We start from the raw sequence: 6,712 nt of genomic DNA, 5'->3' as shown, positions 1-6,712 counted from the left end.
TGATTTATATAACTACAAAGATTATCTTATTTAAGTGTTCTTTATTCGTCTACTGTATACAACTTAAAAAAATTTTTAAATGTGTTAGATTGGTCACTCGGTGCGATAAACCTTTGTAAATATAAATGAAATACTATAATATAATAGAAATACGAAATAATCTAATAACCTTAACCTTTGTTGTTGTTATTTTTTGCCGGGGCAACGCGGACTCATCTGCTAGGTTTTAGTAAAACTGTTGACAATTACAATGTAATGTTAAATAAATGCTTAGTTTTGTTTTGTAGAATGTTTAGATTATAACTTTATATTATCAGAAAAGAAGAATACATTGCATTATATAATCATAATGACTGAATTCACAAAATTACAGAATATATTAAGGATAACATTTGCAACCGCCGTTCATGCACTTCCCTTGAAATGTTCCTACTGCTTTTTTACACGCTGGCCAACACTCAGAGGATGAGAAACATTTCTTATCTATAAAAACCTCTTCACTCAAATTGACTAAAAAGTTTAAATTTAGAATTAATAATAGGCCTAATTATTACATGTATGTAAATTAGAAACGGAGATAAAAGCAAACTTACACATCGAACAAAAGAGAACTATTATTAGAATACCATACAAAGCTTTCATCTTTGAAGAATAATAATATTCAGTTTAAACCTAATAAACGAAAACAATAAGTAATTATATATAATAATAGAATTGTATTACCTTTGTTGTAATTATAATAGAATTGTAAGTTATTACCTTTTCAAAGTATTTCTTGGTTGCGTTTTCTTCGAAATGTTACTATTTATATAATGCAAATAAGCAATAAAATATCATAGTGACCAATGATAATCGAATTAAGCAATTAATAATTTTAATGATTTTATGAGATAATTATATTTGTTTTATTACTTTTACTATAGATATAGCAATTTTATTGCAGATGACTTTTATATTATTAATCGCTTAAAAATTAATTTAAATTGATCTCAAATGTTTCTCTCGTTCTGTTTTAAATTCGATCAAGAATCTGCGTTTAATCCTATGTCGCGTAAAGATTGCTCGACACTGATTTGCGATTGTAATCTATATATATAATCGAGACGAGTTGATAATAATAATAATAATAATAATCAGTGCAGAGCCCAAACAGTTAGGAGTTGAAAATTGAAATTTGGTACACAGTTAGGGTACGTCACGAGAACGCACGCTAAGGAGGGATTTTTCGAAATTCCTCCCCACGGGAGGGAGGGCGAAATTAAGTCTTAACACTTCCATTAACAATGGAAATGTTAAGTAACAACGTAAGTGTTAAGTAACAATGGAAGTGTTAAGTAACAATGGAAGTGTTAAGTAACAATGGAAGTGTCAACAATGGAAGTGTTACATAACAATGGAAATGTTAAGAGCACAAATGGTTAGCAGTTGAAAGTTTGTATCAATACATAGTTAGGGTACGTCACGAGAACGCACACTAAGAAGGGATTTTTCGAAATTCTTCCCCACGGGGAGAGGAACAGGATTAAGTCTTAACACTTCCATCAACGATGGAAGTGTTACGTAACAATGGAAGTGTTAAGAGAAAGCGACGTGCAAGACGCAGATGCAGTTTTTTTCGTTTTTGCGGGAAATCGAACTATCTAAAAATTCTGTAATTAGTCTGGAAACAGGGAGGACCCAATTCTTGCATTCTGTGAAAACGGGTAAGGTTGACTATAACGTAATAATCTTAATATTCGCTAAAACAGTTAGGAGTTGAAAGCTGAAATTTGGTGCACAGTTAGGATACCAGATTTAAGTACCAAAGTGTTAAGTAACAATGGAGAACAAGAGAAAGCAACGTGCAAGATTAACGGGCGCTGGAAAAAAAAAAAAAAAGAAAAAGAGTAATATGTTGGAACATATTCGATTTTCAAATTTAAACGGATTAGTTCGGTTATTCTTGACCTTTCAGGAAAATCGAACGATATAATCAGAACACGTCGTGAAAATCGAACAATATTAGAACATTGGATTTTCAAATTCACCTTTCTTTAGAAAAACTTAGTTCGTTGATGAAATTACTCTTTTTTTCTGACTGTAATGTAATAATCTTAATCTTCGCTATCGTTATTTTTTCCCGAGCAACGCCGGGCCTACCTGCTAGTTATTTAATATGTATTGTACTGTACAAGCATATTAAATTATGAACAGTGTATATCTTATAACCTACTTAAAAATACTTTTTTATAACATTGTATACAGTCTTTCAAAAGTAATGCAGTGTAAAGGTAAAATGTATACGCTTGAAAAGCTAAGTTGTATAACTCATGAAAATTGGCCGACGGGATGGCCGAGGCGGTTAATACATTAACTTACCATTCTGCGTGATCCTGGGTAGAATTCGGGCAGTCGAAAATAACCCAAAGAGCTTTTCGGGGTAGTCTGTCTTAGATATGCTGGGTCATGTCTGTCAGCACTCGGCTGTCTCATGTGGACCTGGTCGAACTCATAATGGTCCCTAAAGAAACACTCTCTTAGTGCCCACAGGAAAATAACAAAGTGTACAAATGTAATGTTTTAAACATTATTAGTCTTTCAAAAGCATCTCACAGATCCTTTTTAACGGCTTTCCTTACAAGTTTTATTGTACACTTTATCAGGGGCGAATTCTCTGGGGTTGCTTAACATGCGCCGCATGCTAAAGAGAAAGTTTTGACTGTCAATATACTTTTTATATAAGAACAAATATGTTAATAATAATTTATTCTAACGGGTAAACTCTTTTATCAATTGTGTTTGCTTTTACACTGACAGCTATCGGCTAGCCGTTTTAAGTCAATGCGATGCTTGCGGGAACTCGATCGCTTGCTCGTGTGGAGGTTTGCCGCAGCAAACAAGTGCGCGTGAACGACGTCATTCGAAGCATTTAACACGGGCAGATTGTATCGAAAGCTTGCGGTACCCAGTCAGCATACATGTATTGTGTACAGGAGCGGATCTACATAGAGATTAATAAGGCCTGGGCCCAAAGTGTCAAGGGCCACAAAATTTGAATTATTATCATAAATTTTTAATACTTTTTCATTATAATATATTTCATATATTTCATGTGTAGATATAATAGGCTTTATAATAGTCCATACTTTTTTATTCACACCAAATAACGTTTCTGCCTATTGTTTGGTACTAAGCCTATTATTCTTATTACAATTTTCAATAAGCCCAAAAATTTTGGTCAGAATTCGCCCCTGCAATTTATATTATTAATGAATTATTAAAGAACAGATATGCGTAGAAACTCTGTAAGTTATATCTTATAGGCCACGTGTTTATATTAGAGGTTGCCATATGCAGTATAGGCCGTTTACATCAGAATACTTGCTTACAATGTATTTTAAAATATAAGATGCAAAGACTTTCATGAACATTATGAACACATACAGAACTCAAACATTTTCATAAGTTTTACATAACAGAGTATATCACAATTTCAAGCATATTTCAACAGGCTGCTGCGGTTCAATTTCTAACTGTAATTGCCGAAAATAGCATCCGTCCTTAAGTTTTGTCCACCAGTGTATATTGGCGAAATGGTCAAAACAGCGAAGATGTCAACCTACCGCTCTGGAGAACTGACCGAGAATCGAGTCCGAGTGAGAAAATCGAGAATCGTGTCCAGCAACTTTTCTTAGGCAGTTCGTCCCGGATATGCCGTGCTCTGTCCCTCACATCTCCCTCTGTGATCCTGGAAGAACCAGGTTGGATTAATAAAAACGGCGTTCTTATTTTCTCTTATATTAGCGAGTTGGGCATGAGCTTCTAGGCTAGTAGTTTTCAAACCTTCTTTAGGATTTGTTGCATGACGATCTCTTTACAATTTTTTAGTTGCTCGCGGACCCTTTAAACTTAACTACAATTAACATAACATACTGTTACCAAAACATTTTTGACAAACAATTATTTATTCAGAAAATGGCAAATCTTAGTTACGAAATGTACATTTAATTGTATGGGGGCATCTCCTTTGCCTAAAGTGATCCGTTTACGGTTCTCCTGAAATCTCTTCGCAGTCCCCAGAGGACCGCGGGTCCAGTTTGAGAACCACTGTTCTAGGCTATATTGTCCCGTGGTAAAGCGTCACGTAATTGTCATGAAACATTAGTTGTATGCATTTATGATGGTCTTACGCGGAGAATAATGCCTTCCAGGAGGACCTTTACTGGAAAAGGGCCCTTATTCAGGCGTTGAAGACCTGGAGTAAACCCAGAAAACTTCACGTGGCCAGCCCATCCGGGCGAGACGTGAACCCACGACCGAACTCCCAGTGTTCAGAGAACGGAACCGCTTGGCCACTGATGGGCCAAACGGCGATTTTACTGTCCACAGGGCTTGAGAAACCAAAAATAAAAACGATGCAGATATTCTTTTAGCAATTACATATTTAAATTGGAAATAATATCTTTAACAATTCAAATGCTTTATTTTACGTATTTAAAAGAATATTTTCTTAAGTATTATGTTTGAACTTCTGCTTTGAATTTTATTATTCTCTAATTCATTTATACATCTTTTATATTTATGTGATTATAATAATTTTCTATATTTTACGTAATTACTAGTGCTAAAATTCTATAAATGACTAATATCGTAATTTAATATAATGTAATACAGTATAAATAAAATATGAAATATTTTATGCTTTAAATTTTAAACAAATTTTTGAATAAATTTTAATTTTGTATACATTTTAAATATTCAGTTTATTTCAAATCTCTACAAAATTCTACCGTAGATTTATTGAATTTAGATATCATAATCGTGCTCTTTTATGACTTAAGTTCTCATATACTGTTATTAAAATAAAGTATATAATACTTTGGCAATATTATTTTATAACCAACAGATGATTTTATTTTTGCCATTAAATTCATTTGCCAATAATATTTTAATCACTCAATAACAAATAAGTTATTCAGTAATTTCAGATCAATCAAAGTATTTTCCAAAGTAGATAAAGTAGGGACACACATCTGTTTACGACATTATATCCTGTAGATTCGTTTTTATTTAGTAATAATCGTTTTTTCTCATAAAATGGATATGCATTTATATCAAACAAATTTTCATCTGTAACTAAATTATTTTCTAAGTTACGTAAACGACTAATTCCATAATTTAACAATATATAATTAAATTTGGCTGCTATTTTCAAATTGTAAATTTATAACATTCCCATTGTCTGTCCTTCGGTTTTTGTCAAACAATTATTTATTCAGAAAATGGCAAACCTTAGTTACGAAATGTACATTTAATTGTATGGGGGCATCTCCTTTGCCTAAAGTGATCCGTTTACGGTTCTCCTGAAATCTCTTCGCAGTCCCCAGAGGACCGCGGGTCCAGTTTGAGAACCACTGTTCTAGGCTATATTGTCCCGTGGTAAAGCGTCACGTAATTGTCATGAAACATTAGTTGTATGCATTTATGATGGTCTTACGCGGAGAATAATGCCTTCCAGGAGGACCAGGACAAAATGAAAATCGAGACCGGATATGAAAAGATTAAGTACAGGAAGTTCCGATTATAGGTACAGTACTTCTGCTTTTGGCCGGATGTCACGTTATTTTAATTCAAATATTTTCTTCTGAACGGAGTTTGATACATGATCGGCATGACTTTATTGTTAAAAGGAAAAATATGATGTAAGTCACTACTAAACTTCAGAGTATTGTGATGAAAAATTGCAGTCTGGCATTGTGGTAATGTCACAATAAATACTTGAACGTTTTTCCTTTAATTTTTCTTTAGTTGTCAATAAATATCGATTAAATTAAAAGAGTGTAAAGATTTTATTCAAAATTATACACTTAAAATTAAAAATAATAATTAAAAATGTTAAATTTATTATAATTTATATTTGAATAAATGTATTAATTTACATAAATTTTTGTGTATTTACATCGTACATTTATATTTTCACAATAGTTCATTTAGATTAATATTATAATTATAAATGATTATTTTGTCCGAGCGGTTAAGGTGGGAGTCCACCGATTTAGGGAATTCAAGATCGAATCCGGGAGGATGGATCCCGGGAAGTTTTCGAGGTTTCCAGGAATTTTCGGGGGGTGGTCCGTCCGGATATGTCAAGCCCCGTCCCCAGGCCGTTCCATTGTGGGCCTGGCCGAACCCATACAAGTCTTGCTAAAAGATGCCCACTGGCGAAAAGAGTTTTAAAAATGTCCTTGTTTGTTTGTTTTGTTAAGTTACGGCAGTGTTTCTCAAACTTTTTTGTCTGGCGGCACACTGAAATTATTAAACAAAATTCACGGCACCCCTATTATTATTATTATTTATTTATTTATTTATTTATTTTTTGCTTTTTTACGGTTAGTAAAGATATGAAGGATGAAATGTCTTGAGAAAAAATAAAAGTTTTTTAAAGTAGCCTAAGTAAGTTTATTTCCAAACAACACAAAAACATTCAAAACAAAAGTTATTATTATAAAGGTATCTGGTGATAAAATGAGCTCTCAATTTTTTATGATTTACTAGTGCTAATTGATTCCTTAGCTTTGCTACCAGTAACCACTTCTTGATCATTAGAATCGTCACGTTTTCTTTTTTTAATGAAAAAATTATTCATGATATTGAACGACATAATTAACTTCAATATTTTATTATAAAATTTAATTACAAGTTAATAATTTATTTTTTCTTGTTGTAAAGAAGA

The 6,712-nt window shown here is 32.7% G+C and overlaps 1 long non-coding RNA gene across 1 annotated transcript; it reads right to left on the bottom strand.

The window, feature by feature from the left end:
- Positions 1 to 274: 274 nt before the first annotated feature.
- LOC136979516 (uncharacterized) lies at positions 275 to 713 on the bottom strand. Its single transcript, XR_010881391.1, has 2 exons — positions 594 to 713; positions 275 to 510 (listed from the first exon to the last, which is right to left on the bottom strand). It is a non-coding gene; the product is annotated as an uncharacterized lncRNA (long non-coding RNA).
- Positions 714 to 6,712: the final 5,999 nt, after the last annotated feature.

The sequence above is a fragment of the Centruroides vittatus genome, unplaced genomic scaffold (genome assembly GCF_030686945.1).
Source record: "Centruroides vittatus isolate TY-2023 unplaced genomic scaffold, ASM3068694v2 contig_628, whole genome shotgun sequence".
NCBI lineage: Eukaryota > Metazoa > Arthropoda > Arachnida > Scorpiones > Buthidae > Centruroides > Centruroides vittatus.
Note: the sequence above shows the minus strand (reverse complement) of the source record. Positions and strands in the feature narration are given on the sequence as shown.